This window comes from Engystomops pustulosus, chromosome 1, assembly GCF_040894005.1.
Source record: "Engystomops pustulosus chromosome 1, aEngPut4.maternal, whole genome shotgun sequence".
In the NCBI taxonomy this organism is placed as follows: Eukaryota; Metazoa; Chordata; class Amphibia; order Anura; family Leptodactylidae; genus Engystomops; species Engystomops pustulosus.
Window position 1 is genome coordinate 30,121,547 of NC_092411.1, and position 21,301 is coordinate 30,142,847.

The 21,301-nt window shown below is 41.7% G+C and overlaps 1 long non-coding RNA gene across 1 annotated transcript in view; it reads right to left on the minus strand.

Moving 5' to 3' along the window:
* The window catches only part of LOC140118666 (uncharacterized), a 260,214-nt gene that overhangs the window by 11,025 nt on the left and 227,888 nt on the right, over nt 1-21,301 (minus strand). The gene's annotated exons all lie outside the window — the stretch shown is intronic.

Below are 21,301 nucleotides of genomic sequence, written 5' to 3' on the forward strand. Positions count from 1 at the left end.
TCGGCTTCTACTCAAGACAAGAAAAAAATAATAAAAAGTGTGCTCACCAGGTCCTCTTCTATCCATCATGGCTCCGGCATTGCCTCCGTATCCCTGTGACATCGGCACACACTATGATTTCAGCGAGCAGCTGACATCACGATGCCTGTGTGACGGGCCGAGGGCAGGGGCTGCAGGCTATATACAGGGGGCAGAGGCTTCAGACTATATACTGGGGGAGCAGGGGCTGCAGGCTATATACTGGGGGCAAGGGCTGCAGGCTATATACTAGGGGGCAGGGGCTGGCAGGCTATATACTGGAGGCAGGGGCTGGCAGGCTATATACTACAGGATGCTGGCATGCTATATACTGGGGGGCTGGCAGGCTATATACTACAGGGGTCTGGCTGGCTAGATACTACAAGGGCTGGCAGGCTATACACTACAGGGGCTGGCAGGTTATATACTACAGGGTGGGTGACCATTGCCTTTCCCACCCTCGGTTTATACTTGAGTCAAGAGGTTTTTCCAGTTTTTTGTGTTAAAATTATGGGTCTCGGCTTACACTCGGTCGGCTTATACTTGAGTATATACGGTATATGAGTTTGGACCCCCAGTGATCATAACAATGGAGGTCCATAAGTACCCCCTACCACTCCAAGTGAATTATTGAATTAATAGGGTCAGAGAACTAGCAAACAGTAAGGGAAGCATGTGGAAAGTACATTGGAAAATTGTTTAACTTTTCATTACACAAACAATACCAGTTGTTTGCTTAAAGCACACAACCCCTTTAAAATCGTTCAGAGAGTGAACATCGAAGATCATCCCAAACAATATGTCACCCTTTCACTTGGGTGACATATCAAATGGATAGCGCCACTACTAAATGAGATTGCACCATGATCAGGCAGCATCAGGAGCAGAGTCTTGGATGAAAAAGTAATTTTTTTTTAAAGACACCTCACATTTTTCAATACAGACTTATTTTTTGGCTCCAGGAAATCCCATTAAGCATGCAGAACGCACTCTCTCATACAATTCAAATTACACAAGCTTTATTGATCTATGTCAGATTTATAAATTGTAGAATTACAACGCCTTCGCCTACTCCATTCATCACGGTCTCGTAGACAAGGCTATTGGAGGTAAGTGATGTGTGGTTCATGCACCACTGTATCGCCTGTAGCCATCACCCACAATAGAATAATTAAAGGCATGGCCCCAATATGTTACTCTAACACAGTGGGGGGAATTCATTATGCCAGTCTTAACATTCCCCCACTGGCACTTCAGCGGCAATATACACTAAGAGGCTCTGGGTCTCTTAGTAAATACATGCACGAACTCCACCAGTTTAGACGAGGTCTGAAATGGTGGAGTATTCTGCTATAGCAGTGATGGCGCCACTCTGAGTTCTTTCTGTGGGCATCCAGGCCATCCCCCAAGAATGACGTTCACCATACAGTACTCAAAGAATCTTCCTACAATGATAGATGAATTTGCCCTCCTCCTTTCACCTTTGTTGGTGTCCTTAGGAGGCTCAAGGAGAAATAAATTACTGCTTAAATTGCTGTGCTGGCACTTTGCAATAATTAAGTGGCTTTTTGTTGAAGTTTGGGCACTCAGGCTCTAAAAAGTTAGCCATCACTTTTCTATAGTCTCCACCAGTTGACTATATTAAATCTGGCAGGCCAAGTGTTCTTGTACCAATCTGCTCTCCAGCCACCCTGCTCCCTGCCCCAACATGCCCAAAGTGGAGTGTCAGTCGGAGACAATAGTGGATTATACAGTAATATTGGGTGGTAGCCCAGGGTCCAAACCTTCTATGGGGCCCATGACCATCTAAACCACCCACCAAATTTGATACTGAGACAGATTTTCACCCATGAAATCAAGATCCATTTCAGGACCATTAAAGCTCCTCCAAAGGTCCTGAATTTGCAGATTGAAAGCAGGAAGAAGGGACCCATCCTCCATTCCCCACAAAGCTGGATTCTAGTATTATATGAAGGAAGTGATTTCAGACTTGTAGGGGTTATAATATTCATACATCCCAAGGCCCATGGCAGTCCCTGGTGGTGAAGCCAGAAAAATAACGTGGAGGAGGAGCTTCATGTGTTTTTCTGCCAGAAAACTGTAATGTATCTTCCCAAGTAACTTACATTTCATATCCAACATGGATTGAGAATATTCAATCACAATTAGTAACACCTGCAATTGGAGTGCTGACCCCTTCTTTGTATATTTCTGATAAGATTTTCATAATGGTAGATATGCACATATTCAATGCCAACAAATTATGTATGTCGGGCAATGCAAATTAAGCCAGCAAGTTCACGGAGCTGCTCTGTTGAGCAGTGACAAGCAGCACGAAGAAGGGGTCAGTCCCACGAAACGTTGCATGACCCGCTGCTAGTCACTGCTCACCTGAGCAGCACCGTGAACCAACTTGTTTGTTTGCGTTGCCCGACTTACAGAATATTGCTGTTGCGAATCCGCTTAAAAGTATTAAATCGTTCAGACTTAGTAGGAATTTATTTCTACTGGAGCGTTTCTATAAATCCTGTTTACCCCTTTTAACACTATACCGGTTGTGTAGGGATAATTCAGACTTGGCCCTGATCTACCTGAATGGGAGTCAAGACTGACATACCTCAGACAGGCCACTATGGAGACAACTGGCCATGTCCACTGTGAAGTGAATTCCAAAGGTACCAAAGAGCAGATTGATCATGAAGCCATGTGTCCCCCCCTCCCCTCCATTGATCACATATTGATGGCCTCTCCAGAGGACATACCTCAGACAGGCCACTACGGAGACATCTGGCCATGTCCACTGTGAAGTGAATATCTGGCCAAGGTACCAAAGAGCAGATTGATCATGAGGCCATGTATCTCCCCCTCCCCTCCATTGATCGCGTATTGATGGCCTCTCCAGAGGACGTACCTCAGACAGGCCACTACGGAGACATGTGGCCATGTCCACTGTGAAGTGAATATCTAGCTCAGGTACCAAAGAGCAGATTGATCATGAGGCCATGAGTCTACCCCCCTCCAATGATCGTGTATTGATGGCCTCTCCAGAGGATAGTCCATTAATACTTGATCGGTGAAGGACCCATATCAATCATTCAGCACCCATATCAATCAACTGTTGAGAACTTCTGCTTGTGGTTCACTATGTCACGGGGATGAAAGACCAAAAGATACAAAATGAACACAAAAGAGGTACATGACGTCAAATAACATTAGGAACCCTCCATTATACTTGACAAAGGGCTATAAAGATGCATCCAGGCTCCTGCAATTCATTGTCTATGGATGAGCTTTTCCAGCTACTTTTCGAGGCACTTTAGATAATTTGGTTTGTCTTGTTTACCTGCCAGGGTATTAACTTTGTGCTAAGCTGTACCTGCGTGATGAATTGCATTCATTAGCCAGGCCAGTAGTTCTTCAGTTACATACAGGTAAGGTGCGCTCATTGTAAATTGCTTGAATAATGTCATTGAAGGCGACACTTAAAGGTCACTTGGCTCTGCAAAGAGGAAGGTGGCTTTTTTTTTTACCCAAGATAGCAGCGTGATTAACTTCTACTGCCTCCAATTATTTGTTTGAGGCCATTAAAAATGACGGGGGCAGAGCATTTTCCCATTGCTTTCATAGTTGCCTGTTGAATAAACACAGACTTTGATAAAACCGACCACTTTGCTTAACAGGCAGATAGAAGAGTGACTTATTGTAATGATTAGCTCCTGGGTATGTACACAGCCGCTGTAATAAATGACTAACATATTATAAAGACGATTCTTACAGTAATATTACTTTTGGAACAGGGCCAGTTTATTAAGTGCAATAGAGTACTACTGCCAAGAGAAGAAATTAAGAAACCTTATCAAAACCTTGTGATAGACTATGTGATTTGGAGCAGAGACCACACACTTTATCGTTACCATCAATAAAAAAACGTTTTCAGATATCGTATTAGGAACCGTAGAGTTTAAGGGTTTGTCCACACTTTTCATATTGGTTGTGTAATGAAAAGTTATACAATTTTATATATATACTTTCTATATAAACTTCTCACCATTATTAGAACTCTACTTGCTGTCATTCAACAGGAAACTTTATTGTTTACTTCCTGTAGATAAACACCGGTCCCTGGTCATGTGATGTCACACAGGTGCACTGCTCGTTCTATCCCTGGTCATGTGATGTCACACAGGTGCATGGATCATTTTATCCCTGATCATGTGATGTCACATAGGTGTATGGATCATTTTATCACACAACTCTGATTACTCTGCAACTGTGTGACATCACAGGACCAGAAATAGAATGAGGCATGTAGACCATGGGGCACATGAGTGCTAAGTATGCCAGTGTATGATGTTCTTCCGCTCCTGGCACCGGCTAGATTTATCAGTAGGCCCCAGCCTCCTGATAAATCCCAGCAGGCAGCATTGATGTACTGTCACAGAAGGAGATTTTACCCTATTAAGGAATAGGAAGTGTGTAGGCCTGAAGAAGGAACGCACCATGTCAGCCCACTCCTTCACTAGGCACAGGGTCAATACCAGGGTGGGCGAGGGTAGGCAGGAGGCAGGCTGGCTTTATACACTACAGGGAGAAGGCTGGCTATATACACTACAGGGGGGACAAGCTGGCTATGTACACTAAAGGGGGGGCAGGCTGGCTATATACACTTTAGGGGCAGGCTGGCTATGTACTCCTCAGGGGGGAGGCTGGCTATATATACTACAGGAGGACAGGCTAGCTACATACACTGCAGGGGAGCAGGCTGACTATATACTACAGGGGGGAGGCTGGCTATATATACTACAGGAGGACAGGCTAGCTATATACACTGCAGGGGGAGCAGGCTGACTATATACTACAGGGGGCAGGCTGTCTATATACTACAGGGGGCTGGCTGGCTATATACTACAGGGAGGCAGGCTATATACTAATGCGGGAAAGCTGGCTTTATACTACAGGGGGGGGGCAGGCTGGCTATGAATTTTGGGGTGGCAGTCATGACACAGAGAGGATACAAAAGTGGCATTAGTCAGCAGACAGTACAGCACACAGGATACCACCATTCACAAAATTCTATACCTCATTTCATAGTTGCTTTTCTCTAGATCCAGTAGTGGAATATAATATAGGCGGTTTGGGTGGTAGCCCAGGCCCAAGTTTTGTAGGGGCCCATGACAATCCACACTACACACCAAATATTATACTGAGAAGCACCTTCGCCCATGAAATCCTTGTATACCTGTTCCTGCTCTGAATATACATGGACACAAGAATCAGAAAACAGGCTGAAGGGACACATACTGAATTCCCCATGAAGCTGATTCTGGTACCAGATGTAGAAAGTTATTCCAGACTTGTAGGGGCAATAATATTAATACAGCCCAGGACCCCTTAGCGGATCATATTGGCCGTTTGACCCAATTTGATCAGTAGTGTAATAGCATTATCTTTAGCATTTAGCACTTACTGACTTTCTTTATAAAAGGATTTTTTTGGAATATATTAACTAGTGATCATTTCATAGCTCCTTGTATAATATATGTGATTTATTCCCCAAACTCCAGCCGAAGATACAATACAATTAAAAATAGGGATTTTTATATTATCCAACCAACAATGACTGATCTTAGTGATAATTACATAAAAGCTACAATCATCCAGAGTAAACAGTGATGTCAGAAAAGACCTTGGTATAGGAATCATAGTGTTTATTTTCTATGATGTGAAGAAAGATGTTTTCATCCCAGCAATTATCTCGTTGTGTAAATCCCAGGACGAGGTGATCCCCTCTGCCATAAATGATTCAGTATTTGTTCGATGTGTAGGCACATTGATCACAGGATAACATATATGAAATGATTGAAGGCAAGAACAATTACTAGTAACTAAATTATATGATCAAATACAGTATAAGAGATTTCAAAGAAAATAAATATTTATCATTAATAAACGAATGGTATTGCACTCAGGGCTGCTAGCTCTGCAGGTTGTTCCTTCTCTTTGTGAAGGTCCTTGTGATATTTTCCATCCATATTCATAGTATATCCCATAGGTACCATAGAAAACTGATGGCATCTGCTCATATTTAATAATTTTGTAATCATTTTAGCTGACACGCTCTGTGGAAGAAAGATCTAAAGATAACATGGTTGCCGTTGAAGAGACTAAAAACTGCAAACTAGAGATATGCCTAAGGCAAAGAGAGAGGCATTCGGGAAAAGTTATTCCTCCCTACAGTTCCTGTAGATATGTATGTACAGTTTTGCCATGTATACGTTGTGTTCTTACAGCTTCCTCTAGGGTCACCCTTCCCCAGGTTCAGCTAATAGGCTAGAATAACATTTAACATGGTACTTCTGTGCCATGGCAATGGCAATTTAGGTGTCATTTTTATCACACCAGATATCTACTGTTAATTATACATTCAGGAAATTCTCCTCTTTAAAATGACACCAGAATTGTGTTCCTAGGTTGCAAAGGTTCATTGGAGATGTGACCCTTCCATGACTCTTCTACATGTGCTATCTGCAAGTGTTACATGCAGTTGGGATGTACAGTATCTAGCCATATGCTAGTTGTGAAAGGGTTCTTGTATATAGCTTTTTCAGATGTGCAATATGTTTTGGTATGGGACAAGGCAGGTGCATGCACATACTGCTACAGGCTCTGTCTTCATGCAGTTCACTCCTCCTTCAATCTGCCTTTAGCTGACAGACAAGATACCGTATATACGAGTATAAGACCAGGCACCTAATTTTACCATAAAGAAACTAGAAAAATGTATTGATTCGAGTATGAGCCTAGGGTGGTAACTGCAGCAGCTTCTCTCTAATAGAATGTCCTGTAGTCTCCCCTCATGAATGAAATGTCCACAGCAGCTCCTTTGAATAATATAATGTCCATCAGAGTGCCCCCCATTAGTATAATGTCCATCAGAGTGCCCCCCATTAGTATAATGTCCATCAGAGTGCCCCCCATTAGAATATTGTCCAGCAGAGTGTCCCCATTACTGTAATGCCCAGCAAAGTTCCCCCATTAGTATAATGCCGAGCAGAATGCCCCCATTAGTATAATGCCCAGAAAAGTGCCCCCTTAAAAAAATAAAGCTAGTAGTCACCCCCCAGCATCTGCCAGCCCGTCCTGGAACCCGAAGAGGTTTTGCGGAGAGAAAAGGATGCCGGGGGTCAGTGCCGGCTGGTGAGTACTTCTGTACCATGGCACCTAGTAAATTAACTGCACCAGGATTTAATTTTTTTTCGTTATTCAGATGTGCAAGCAGAAGTTTGATAAAAGTAAAACAGTAAGAGCTTTGACATAACGGACACATAAAATTGCCCATCTTTGCTTAAAACGGCCCTATAGATACATCAATCACCTGAAAACATTCCGGAGAAATTTTACACAGATGGAACCTTAGCAAAGATGATAATTTACAAAAAAAATGGTGAAAAAAAACTTTAAATAAAGTGGCAAACCTGTATGTACACACCACAGTGATCTCGTTTACCAACATTACATGGTAAAGCTAAAAAAAAAATCAAAAACCTTTAAAACATCCTAATGTAATAGTAACAGAGTTCCACTCACAGATACAATTAAAGATGGAATGTACCCATTTGTTTTATTCTGGCTGTGAACCTTGAGCAGTCATTCCATCGGTCTATGTCTTCTTGCTTCCAGGCAAATTGGTTCAGAGAAATAAGAGGAGATAAAAGGACCAGGCAACATGGAGCGAAGTGTTTCTGTAGGCAGACCATGTGCCGTCCCTGCAGAGAGATTACACACCAGTCCTGAGGGGAAAGGAAGCTGGATGCTCCATAATAAGATAATACTTCAAAAAACAACGTAAATCAAACAGCGCAGAGGCAAAGCCTCAGATGTGCTGGGACAATATGCCATGTATCCGGAACAGAAATCAATGCAGGAGACTTGATCCCCTCTCCGAATTATTACTAAAACCAATAGAATACTTTCAGGGTTTTGTACTGGGGATTAAATCCTATTTGTTTGATACTTACCGAGGTTCATATGAAATCTAGTAGTAAGTTTGTGTTTGGGCAATTGCAAAACAAATGTAAAAAAACAAACCTCAGTTTTGAATTTTACATTTTGATGGAATTTATTTTTTATTTTGTGTCGTTTTGGGCTGCGATGTAGTGAATAGGACTTCAAGGATTCTAAGTCACTAGTTCCTTAAAGGAAATGACCACCAGGATCTAGGTATGTAAACCAAGTACACTTACATGCGGGTGTGTCCATTCTGGCAGGATCTTCTTTGAGCTTCTTATGCCCTTGGTTTTATGAAAAAAAGACTTTGAAAAATGTATGCAAATGAGCCCAAGGGGCACCGAGGTCCATTAACAGCTATGGAACCCAAAGCTCCTCAGGCTCATTTGCATATTTTTAAAAGCTTTTTTTGGTTAACACATGGGCATAAGGAGATACATGAAAATTGGGTCCTGCCAGAGAGGGCACATACCTGCATGTAGCTGTGCTTGGGGTACAATCCTTTGGTTTCTTTCTTGCAAAAGACAAGTGATCTCAAGAATTGCAGCATGTATAGTCAGGTGTGGATGGAGGGCTAAAAATTTGGGTTTAATTAAAGGAAACATTCCCCTACGGATCTTCCTATTAAGGTAGATGCGGTGGTAGATGCATCTATCATATTTAAGGACAGCCCTTTTTAGGGCTAATCCTTTAGTCCCCTGTGCATGCGCAGAACACAGGCCGGCGGCTGTGCAATCTCCGCTCCAAAGCCGGAGCTACTGCACATACTTAGAACTCCGGCTTTGGCTGGAAGGAGCTGTGCACTGAAGATGCCTGGGTAGGAGGATCAAAGAGGCAACTGGGGCATGGAGTAGCCACCTCGTGTAGCCTCAGCTCCGGCTACTCCACGCCCCAGTAGCCTCTTTAGAAAATTTGCATATTACCCTGATTAGAGATTAGAAAAGATAGAGGGGAGTAAAGGGCTATCCTTACATACGTTAGATGCACCTGCCAACGGATCTAATTTAATAGGTAGATCTGTAGTGGTAGGTTTCCTTTAAGACAAAAAGAACATACAGCTACAAACAGCCCAATCATCAACCAAACCTGTATAGAAATTTAAGAGAAGCAACTCCAGAAATCCTCATAGATACATCCCATCTCTTGTCACACATGTATACAAGGGCCCTCCCAGGGGTTCCCGAGGTCCGTAGACTGCAAAAATTAAAGCAGACAGAAGGGACCCCCTGCTTTCCCAAGAAGTTTCCAAATACTAACTAGCAAACCATTAAAAAATTATACTCGTGGGCGTCCACAATTTCCTAAATCCACTTCTGACTCCATTCACTCAGTTAAGAGAAAGGATTGTAGACCAACTAGGCTATCTGTGGGGGTCGCATCCAAAGCTTCTGTGTAGCCCCACTGTATATGAAACAAACTGAGAATAACGCATCCTCTCGAAAAAGATTTGATAAGAAATATGTTTTATCCGTCCGAAAGCAGAAAATGTACAATATTCATATTTGCACAGATGAAAGTCTTACCCTCCATACAATCTGAGCCTCAAAGGCTTCTTGTCCATTTTAATTTCTATTCTAGGTTGACAGCCAGGTAATCCATATGAAACACATCAGTGCCACAAGAAGATCATATGAAGTGTCCTACCGTTCGCAAGATAAACCTATAATCTTCTTATTCACAATTCATAGACGGTTTTACATGGAAAGCATTTGGCGGGGAGCGGCGCCTCATACAATACAAGGTGCAGTCAGACTCTTATAATCCAGAAATTGTAGTCTTATTTATGAGTAACCTACGACCTGTTTCTATTGCTGGCGGTGTACTGGTGGGATAGATTTCATTTGTATGTAAATATTATCTAGTCCAGCGCAATCAATTCACAAATTAAGACCGCAGCTCCAGCTAAAAGAGTTGGGGGTCCCTGGGGGGCTATCAGCTTTACATGACATAATAGGACATATAGCGATAAAACAACAGCTGAAAATACAGTGACGCATGCTGCATTAGAAATTTGGTGCATGCTTCTAGATGTGTTAGACAATCTTGGCCTCCTTAGCTCACAACAATGTTTTTGCTGACATTGTAGACCAAATTGTAGTCAAAATGAGTCCAAACTAAGGGAGAAAAAACAGAAGGTTTTACCAACCCATAGAACATAGTAGGGTTGTGTTAAGTCATGATAGGGAACTTCCGTTTAAGAGGACTTTCCAATGTTAGATAAAGGCTCTTGTGCTTTATGCTAAACTACTATGGACTCATTTAGGACCTGGTACAGAGGAAATGGACAGGAATTGAATTTAACACAAACTAAAAGAATGGGTATTAGTTTTTTGCAGAATCCAAATATGGGGAATGAGCCATTGCTGACTGGGGATGTGTAGGTTGAACAGGTCACCAGTATTTAGGAGTCTACCTAGACAACAAGTTAACTTGACATGTTAAAGGGGTATTCCCATTGCAGCAAATTAATTGTAATGTTTTTATGACAAAAAGTTATATAATTTTCCAATATACTTTCTGTACCAATTCTTCACAGTTTTCTAGATCTCGGCTTGCTGTCCTTCTATAGGAAGCTTCTTTGTTCACCACTAGTGGACAGAAATCTGACCATGGTCACACAGGTGCGCAGCTTATTAGTATCATAGAGAGTCATCAGAGCTGTGCACCCGTGTGACCATGCTCAGATTTCTGTCCACTGTGGAAGTGAACTTAGAAGCTTTCAATAGAAGGACAGCAAGCAGAGATATAGAAACTGTGAGGAATTGATAGAGAAAGCATATTGGAAAATTATAACTATTGATGATACAAACAATAACATGAATTTGCTGTAATGGGAATCCACTTTTAATGCTGCTAAACTGTATAAGATGGTGTCTGGTGGTTTTTTTTTTTTTGCTAAGATCATTACAGTCATTTTATGTCCAGTGTCTTTTTACCGGTCTGTCGTAGCGAGTTCTGTATACACGCTGTAGTCTGCTAGGGTAACAACATAAGTACAACTGACTCCAATCGAAACAGTGCAGTCTACAGTTGGGTGTGTTCCTTCTGGAATACATATACTGGTTTGGTTTTAGTCCCGCATCATGTATAAGGCTTCTTGTAAGTCATGCTTGATGTCAAGGGAGCTGCCTAACAAGGTAACTAAAAGAGGCGTGGTTTTCTTTATCCCATCCTGGAAAACATTGCATATTTTTCCAATAGTTTTAAGAAAATGATCAAGAAAGCTGGCTCTATTGGGAGACAATATCACTTTCGGGAATGTTGACAAAATGATTTTAAATTCTTTGTAACAAATTTCCCCCTTGGGACACTACATTAACCACGAGACGAAAAAAACCTTTCGTGACAGGTTTCAAATGTAGGAATAATCGGCTTGAAAATTGTTTTTTCCCTGCTGTGATAGGACTTACCAATACAATGGGAAGTATTGATGAACATGTGTCCAATTGCAAATTAACAGTTTTTTTCTTTTTTTTCTTTTCTTTTTAAATATAAATAATTTTAAAGTTAGTTTTATATTTTATGTATAACTGTTTGTATTAAGTTTATTAATTGTATTATAGACTGTCCCCTACTTAAGGACGCCCGACTTACAGGCAACCCCTAGTTACAGACGGACCTCTCTGTTCACTGTGACCACTGGTTAAGCTCTATGGATGATGAGCTGTAAGGTGTCTGTTAGAAAGTTTTATTAATAATCCGTGTTCCAATGACAACAATTTTACAAATCCAATTGTCACTGGAACAAGAATTTTTTTTCAATTATATTTATAAAATATATCGGTTCTGACTTACATACAAATTTAATTCAAATTAAACTAAAGAACCTGGGGACTGCCTGTATTGTGTGACTGATGTGACACTCTAAATTTCCCCTATGGGGACAATAAAGTCTTATTCTATTCTATTCAAGAAAAAAAAGGAACTCCCTTCCCACTTGAAGAGTTAATTCTTTCTAGTATTCTTTCTAGTGGAGCCTGACTTCACTTCTTTGATTGTATGTTCAGGACTTTTGGCTGACACTATCTCGTATTAGTTGACTTGGTTTGACTCTTGCTCAATCTTAAGGAGAAGTATTGCCTAAAGATCAGTTTTCATATATGCCACATCTTCTTCTGCTTTTACTTATAAATTATACTCTGGGATAGCAGCCTTAGGGATCCTTATCACATCTATGGGATTTCAATAAACAACAAATAATTCCTTAAACTCTACACCTTCTACTTCTCCCACAATCCAAATTGTCAAAAAAACACCCAGTTTTTGGATGGACTGGTCAACAATGCATATGAGGCCTATAAACTCTCAATTTGTAAGGGGTTGGATTTGGTGATTCTTATTTTACTATGCCTGATTTTTTTTCACCCCAGAAAATAACCTGGTTGTAGTGGTAATGGTAAAAAACGGCACTTCCCTTATACAGAGGTATGGTAGATTTTGCATTAAAAGCTGACAGCTACTGTAGAAGTATGAGCACTATTACCCAATTTTAGTAGCACTCAGGGGGTCTACTGTCACTCTGTTGGCCTCCCCATGATATTGAATAGATGCTGGAGCTATAAACAAGCAAAAATGTCGTATTTGCAGGACTCTGAACTGGCAAGTTATTACGAGTCTTTTACTGTGGCTTTATTTTTCTTCCAATTTCCTCTTATCCCACTTCAATTAAACCAGAAGGAAACTGGTAGAAAATCATAAAGATGTGAACAGGCCTCTACTGATTAATCCTTCACAATGATTTGTTAGGATAGCACTGGAGGTGAAGCACTTTCGAAAAAAAGGTTATTTTGCCGAGAATGATATAAATAAAATCCGGTCATATAATTTTTAGAGGTTGTGAGTCATTCAGGTTGTAGGTTTTTCTCACTGGGTTAACAACTCTGATCCTGTTAGCAGCCTGGAGTCGGCTGTATTCTGTTATATGTCCCTGTTTGACCCGGAATAAGTCACTTTTTTAATCTACTTCAAGCACCAAAACTAAGAGTCTGGAGAAAACCATTTAAATCTACTTCACCAGTTAGTATTTAGTCACAGTCTGTTAGGTCGGTTTAGAAAATTACATGAAAAATACATATAAGGCTTGCAAAAAATATTTCACTATCATGGAGGAGAACTAGTGGGAACATTTTACAGCCGGTCACACAAGACTCTAATGCGGAGTATGGAGATATTGGGGCACATTTACTAAGGGTCCACGGACCGCATTTCAATCGGGTTTGCCGAATATTTCCAATTTGTGCCGCATTTAACAGGGGTTGTTGGCGCACACGATCGGATTTTGGCGCAATCGCGGTGACTTTCATGAGACACAAATCAGGGGGCCTGGCCATCGGACAACCCAACTGATTTGGACTAAGTGCAGGATTTAAATCTGCAAATACAGACCACATGTGAATGCAACCTGTGTGTTATCCGTGTAGAATCAGAATTTTTCACTTTCCCTTAGACACATAGGGGGTCATTTACTAAGGGCCCGATTTGCGTTTTCCCGACGTGTTACCCGAATATTTCCGATTTGCGCCAATTTCCCCTGTATTGCCCCGGGATTTTGGCACACGCGATCGGATTGTGGCGCATCGGTGCCGGCATGCACGTGACGGAAATCAGGGGGCGTGGCCGAGCGAAAACAGGACGGATTCGGAAAAACCGCCGTATTTAAAAAAAGAAATGTGTCGCTTGGGACGCGCTTACCTTCACTCAGCCCGAGCCGGTGAACTCCAGCACGTTCAGATGCTTTTCAGCGCAGCAGCGCCACCTGGTGGACGGCGGAGGAACTACCTTGATGAATCCCGGCCGGACCCGAATCCAGCGCAGAGAACGCGCAGCTGGATCGCGAACGGACCGGGTAAGTAAATCTGCCCCATAATTAGGCACAAGCTGCAAACATGGAGCGGTGTAGGATTTGCTCTGTGTTTACAACAGCCTCCACACAGATCCATGAAAAACACAGTCATGTGCATGGGTCCATTGAAATGAATATGTCAGTGTGACAACAGCAAGAAAAAAAAAACGTGATGACAGCACACCTGTGTGTATGTAGCCTAAAGGTAACCCTTGCCATGCAGTGTACTGATATCAGTGAGACAGTGGCACATAAAGATAATGGGGGATTTGGCTCATGCTGGCACGTCGTGCCCCCTCCCTCCACACCTGCCTACCGCCAGCTATAGGAAGTGCGCCGTATGCCCCCCCGGCACGGCCCTCCATGTGCAAGGAGGTATATGTTCGCAATTCTGGAGATAAATCCTGAGAAATGAGCGCCCAAAAATACACCATGTTACATTACATTTGCTCTTTTCCAATCCTTGAAAATCTTTAAAATTTCAGAATAGAACATAAACAAAGGCATATTAGAACTTTCTGTGAAGAATCTGGGACATGACATCAACAGGGGGTGAGCACCTGGCATCGACATGCACATGGGGAAAATATAGGGCGAGAGGGAACGAAAAGTGAAGAATAAATAAAAGAACATCATTCACATCTGAGTATAAAAGGCAACAGCTTGTTAAACATAGAATTTTACCTCAAATGGTAAATAAGAACAAAAAAAACCCTACGTAATGTCTTTGAATGACATCAATGACATTTTTGGCAAAAGGGAAAATAACTATTTATTAAATAATTTTTTACATTTAATTTTATTAATTTATATATTATTTAGTTTGTCAGCATTTGTGGTGTGAATTGAGCTTAAATTGTGAAATGAAATGCTGCCAAAATGCACAATGGTGTGTACCAGCCATGAGGCGAGGTGAGCCGCTTGCTTCAGGCAGCAGGGCTGATGCCAGCACTGGGCATACCTGGGCAAATGCAAGGGCCCAGAGCTGCTAGGGGACCCACATTAGGCTGTATATGAGCAATTAATAGGATGTGAAGGGTGCTTATATAAAATAACCATGAGGGGGCTGTTTGGGATGATAAACTAGGGAATATTTTAGGGAACAGGAGACTGTTTTACTTGCTACATTTTTACTACAATGTGAGTTCACTGCAAAGGGGCCTACAGAGGCTCTGTCACCCAGGGGCCTACTGAAACCTGGAGTCAGGCAGCACCAAGATGGGTGCAATATCAGCAGTGCAGTCACAAAACAGAACTTGACACTTAGACTTCATAGCAGATGTCATCATGGGTGTGAGACACTAAAGAATTTAGGTTGACCCCTGCCCATAGGTCCCGTTGCATATACCAGAAGCCTCCAGACTCTCGGTAAACCCAGCCATGACAGTGCATGCGGATAATTTTACGCCAAACCCTGACCTATAACCATCCATGGCCCACCACAGTTAACTCCAAGAACTCCAAAAACTGGAGGTGGTGTGGAAAATAGGAATTACAACTGCATGAAGCCTTGTTTTGGGGCCCCAAGTTATGCCTGTGGAGTGGAGAATTGTAATATTTGCTCCTGTAAGAAGCTGATGTGATAAAACATGGAAGCTGTTAAGCAGGGTTAAGTTTGCCATCAGACTTACAAAATATGGGGAAAATCTGTTTTCGCTCTCAGCAGAAGTGTGAAGGTGAATGGTCAGCGGCCAGGCTTTCAGGAGCCGCAAACTATAAAGTACATTGGATAAAACTCATTATTTGCACAAATAACGTTCCATTAACTTATTATGAGTCACACACAAGGCACGGTGCTTATGTCTGAAGTCAATACCCTTTGGTCAAATCATTGCAATTATAGAGGCTTCACTGCTTCTACAAAGTCCTTTGCATATTTAGAGGCTGGAAACATTAGGGTGGACTTACCGGGCAGTGATACAATGTGCTGGAAATGGAAAACAATATTTACTGAGGCTTTGGAACAGCAATTATTCTAGCATGTATTTAAAGGGAACCGGGCATAAGAAAAGTAATTTTACATTAGGTCAGGTTCCAAGAACCTCTGGTTAATTTAAAAAATGCCATCTGAATAATTACACTGCTTTCTAACAGTTTCTTTAACATTACCTGACTCCCTGCCTGCAGTGTGGTCAGTCTCGGGGGTGGGGGGGGGGGTAACCAGTTGAAATATTAATTGCTTGTGGCCATGAGCCATGGGGGAGGAGTGGTGGAGAGTGGGAGAGCAATGTGTAAGGATACCATTTGAACTCCCCCCCCCCCCACTCCCTGAGACTCATTGCACTGTGCTGGCAGGGAGCCAGGTAATGTTAAAGAAACTATTTAAAAACGCTGAAATTATTCAGGTGTACCACAAAGTTATATTTGAAATCAACATGCCAGAGGGTATTGGAAGCTGTCATCATGTAAAAATTACATTCCAGTTAATAATTTAAAGTTATACAATTTTCCAATATACCTTCTGTATCAATTCCTCATGGTGTTGCTCTCATTTAACTTTAGGAAGTTTCATTGTTTATTTCCTGTGGATTTGGTCATGTGATGTCACACAGGTTCACAGTTCATTATATCACATAGCACTGATCCCATCTAAATGCTGCAGTTACTTCTAAGAGTTGATCGGTTGCACAACTGTGTGAGGTACCCACCTGATATCAATCACTTATCATAAGGATGGATTATCAGTAAAATCCTGGATATACAGTGTAAATATCTCTATAATGTGTAAAACACTTAAAAAAAACCTGATAATAGTAAAAACTATTAAACTATGAATGTTAAAGTGAATATTTTTTAAATAAGGGGGTTTCCATGTATTTACCCTGTCCTGGCTTCTGGTTCTACCTCGTTGGCCAATCCATGGTCTCTCAGCACCAAATATATAATGCAGTTTCCTGTCTTAAGAACACATGACCATAATCATGTGTTAGTATGTGGAGCCGTTTACTCAATGGGACTCATTTACTAAGGGTCCGCATGGCGGATTTTCGTTGGGTTTCACCGACGGTTTCCATTTTGCAACGCATTTAACACGGGATTCTGGCGCACGCGATCGGATTTTGGCACATCGGCACCGGCTTGCACGTGACACAAATCGAGGGGCGGGCCACCGGACAACCCTACGGATTCGGACCACGTCCAGGATTTTACACTTAGAATTGTGTCGCAAGACACGCACTTACAAGCACCGGGAAGAAGAAGGTGAACTCCGGCAGACCTCAGCAGGGAAGCAACGGATGCAGGAACTTGGGCGCACAAGCTTCGTGAATCGCGCTGGACTTCATCTTTGTCGGACCATCCGAATCAGGGACAGGACCAGGTAAGGAAATTTGCCCCAATGTCTCCACAATAGTTAGTGGAGGTTCAAACTACCAAGGAGTAGGTATGAGTAAGGACCTAGTTTATCGGTCGGAAACATTTCTTTCACATTTTGCATGTGATCATCATATTTTAAAAAGTTGTAATGAAAGATTTTTTCTTTTAACTGTTTTCTGACCAGTGCTGCTAGTTTTTCTTTTTGTCTTCCAACTCAATACACCTTGGGACCTGACCAAAGCTTTTCTTCTACTATCTTGCACGGCCTCCTCATTACATTTGGGTTCCTCGACCATCTATAGGTTGAGCGACACAAGCTTCTTTTTTCTTTGATTTTTTTTTTTACCCCAGGCCCCCAAGGGGTTTTCAATAATTTCTAGAAAACTCCTTTAAACATGCACCACGGCCTATTGACAGTGCAGACATGTTTCACACATGACCTGAAACTTATTAATATTCATGGAAATAATTTTCAGTTTATGAATTCCCTAAAGGTCAACAACACAACAACAGTCATGTCCCAATCTCATATAAAAGGAATGTAATGAATTTTCATGTGTAATCTATGCGCTGTATACAATGCATTTATAATTAATTCTGGTGTGGATTATTGTCATCAAAACCTTGTATTCAGAGATGAGCAAATCCATTCAATGGTTTGTAGTTTCTGCACAAATCTGGCATTATTCAAACACTGAATAAAATCTGAAACCTTTCAGATTCAATTTGAGTAAATCTTGTAAAATACTGCTGTTCTTTTTACTGGAACTTAGGGAGCACTTAGAAATTGTTTTCGTTGCCCCCATGATTGTGGAGATATCAGTCCCAGTGTCTGATCTTTATAATCCTGTGTACTGTCAAAGAGCAGGAGCTGGAGCATAGGAGGGGGCATCTTTTATGAGTATCTTCTCAGTGTCTTGGTGTAAGAGAAGATTATCATGATACTTGTCCCCTCCTCTGCTCTAGCACCTCCTATCTGAAAGAACACAGATTACAATGGTCAGATACTGGGACTTATATCTTAGCAAACGTGGGGGCTAGAAAGAAAATTCTAAATTACCCTGAATCTGTGCAGTCTCTGCTTTATGCAAGGTGGAGAAATGTCCTCTTTAAAGGACTGGAGGGATTTATATACCAATTTCCAGAATAGAATAGAATCAGATTCCAAGAATAATCTTTTATATCCCTCTTTTCTCAATGGAGCCAGAGCCTTAGTAGACCACTGCTGTAGTAACAACACGATTTAGGAAACACCATACACAGGATACTATGAAAACATCAGCTTTGATTATTCTCTTACATGTTCTTGTTTCTCTGTAACATATGAATATTAGTTCAAAGCAGGTAATTCCATCTAGAGATGTGCAAGAACAATGCATATTTCTGCCTCATACTCCATAAAAGCTGAGGCCACATGCTACAAGCGGAGAGCTACAATTACATCCACCCTTCTATGTAACAAACCAAGGACAATGTTCCACATGAGTAAAGATAAGTACCAGACTAGAAGAAATAAAGCAATATGAAACTAAAGTACTTAAGTATTGTATGAAGATGTAACAAGGCACAATGACAAAATAATTACCCTTCAATCAATACATGTTAAAAGTAAAACACATGATTGCAAGCTACAACCCAAACCTGTACGCAAACAAAAACAACCAAGTGACCCAAATGGACCGTGACACTTTTTGTTGTTTATGGCTACAGTCAGTGTCACATGAAGAGTGCCATGGGCCCTCGGCTGTATCACAATTGTGGGGCCTAGCAGTGTCATTTTTGTTTAATGGTTTGGCACTTGATGCATTTTGAGAAAGGAGGAGGCCCCTTCTATCTGCTTTTGATTCTGAAGTTTAAGGACCTTGGAGGACCTTCAAAGGACCTAAAAGGGCTTTGGCCTACAAGTGTGCCAAGGAGTCTTGAGTCCTAGCAGCCATTCAAACCGTCCATAGTATAATCCACTAATGCATGCAATGTATTTGAGGTTGGATGATGGTTACAGAGCAGGTGCTGAGAACAGCTTACATGGTGCCCTATATGTAGGCACAATGTTATAGAGCAGAAGGTGCGGAGCTGTTTGTCCATTGTGTCCTTTCTGCAGGCAGCATGTTATAGAGCTGGAGGAAGTGAGCGTATTGTACATAAAGTCCTATCTGCCGGCAGCTTATCATAGAGCATAAGGAGCAGCACATAATGCATTTAATGTCCTATCTGCAGGCAGAATGTTATAGAGCAGGAAGAGCTGAGCAGATTTTATTGTTAAAAAGAAGGGTATAGAAGCAGCTACTCAGCTCTTTCTCCTCTATGACAAGCTGTACGCAGATATAACACTGAATACAATGAGGCAGATTTACTTACCCGGTCCATTCGCGATCCAGCGGCGCGTTCTCTGCGGTGGATTCGGGTTTTCTGGCGATTCACTAAGGCAGTTCCTCCGAAGTCCACCAGGTGTCGCTGCTGCGCTGAAGTCCACCGTGGTCGGCCGGAGTTCACAATCCCATTCCTGGTGAAGGTAAGTGCGTGTCCAGCGACACTTTTTTTAAAAATGCGGCAGTTTCTCCGAATCTGTCGGGTTTTTGTTCGGCCACATCCCCCTCCCCCCCCCCGATTTCCGTCACATGCACGCCGGCGCCGATGCGCCACAATCCGGTCGTGTGTGCCAAAAACCCGGGGCAATTTAGGAAAAATCTGCGCAAATCAGAAATATTCGGGTAAGACGTCGGAAAAACGCGAATCGGGCCCTTACATGACCCCCAATATGTTCAGCTCCTCCTGCTCTATAACATGCTGCTTGCGCAATGGACACTATGTACAATCTGCTCAGCTCCACCTGCTCTATAACATCCTGCCTGCAGATAGGACACTATGTACAATCTGCTCTGCTCCTCCTGCTCTATAACATTCTTTACATAGATTTACACTGAGATGTATGGGAATGGTATATTTGATGACAAATTAATGGCAGTCCTTTATGGCTCCTGCTTGTATAGTTTTGGCATTTCCAATTTTGATTCCTATCTATAAAAATTTATAATTCCATATCTTTCCGTTTACGGACCTGTAGGAGAAAAAATTTCATATGCAGTGAAATTGTAGGAAATACACATTTGCGCCAATTTTTTGTGGACACAGTTTTCACAGCTTTCACTCAGCAACCCCTAATGACACCTCTACTTTATTCCTTTGGTCAGTACGCTTTCAGGAATACCAAAATTATATAGGCTTAGTTATGTTTTAATAGATCTTACAAAATTAAAACCTTTTGTACAAGAAAAAAAAAATCTTCATTTTCGCCCTATTCTGTCGCTAATAATTTTTTCGTACTTTTTCGTAATTTTTTCGTACGGACCTATGTAAGCTGTCATTTTTTGCAGGATATGATGATGTTTTCATTTTTACCTTTTTGGGAACTGTATGACCTTTTGGCTTTTTATCACTTTTTTTAGCATTTTTTAAGTGTGGAAAAATAGCAAAAGGTGGCATCTCGAACACATGAGCACTATTTTCTGTTATGGGGTTCACTGCCGGGAATAACCATTTTTATATGTTTTTACATGGTTATGATTTTATTTGTTTATTTTTAATTCAGTTCTAGGGAAAGGGTTACATTTTTAGGTTCAATTTTTTTGTTGTTTTTTTTTTAACTTTTTAAACTTTTTTTTAATACTACTTTTAAGACCTTCAAGGTATCTTAACCTTTGTGAATATTTCTAACATTTACTGCAAAACTATAGTACTGGAGGAGAATATGGAGGATCTATAGCAGTTAGCTCCGGCACATAATGCAGCCAACACCCATCATGGAGACGGGTCAGCCCATGAGCCCTCTTCATACATCCTTAACAGCATGATGACGTACATGTACGTCATAATGTGTTAAGGGGTTAATCTCTCAGAGTGTAATTTATCATAAGGGGGTTCCTTGCACCAATTCTATGGGGCAGATTTACTTACCCGGTCCTGTCGCGATCCCCGCTGTGTGCTGTCCGACGAGTATTCGGGTCTGCCGCGATTCACTAAAGTCGTGCGTCCAATTTCCTTCATGTGTCGCCTCCCCACTGACTTCCGCCGGAGTTCACCTTCTTCTTCCTGGTGCATGTAAGTGCTTGATCTTGCGAC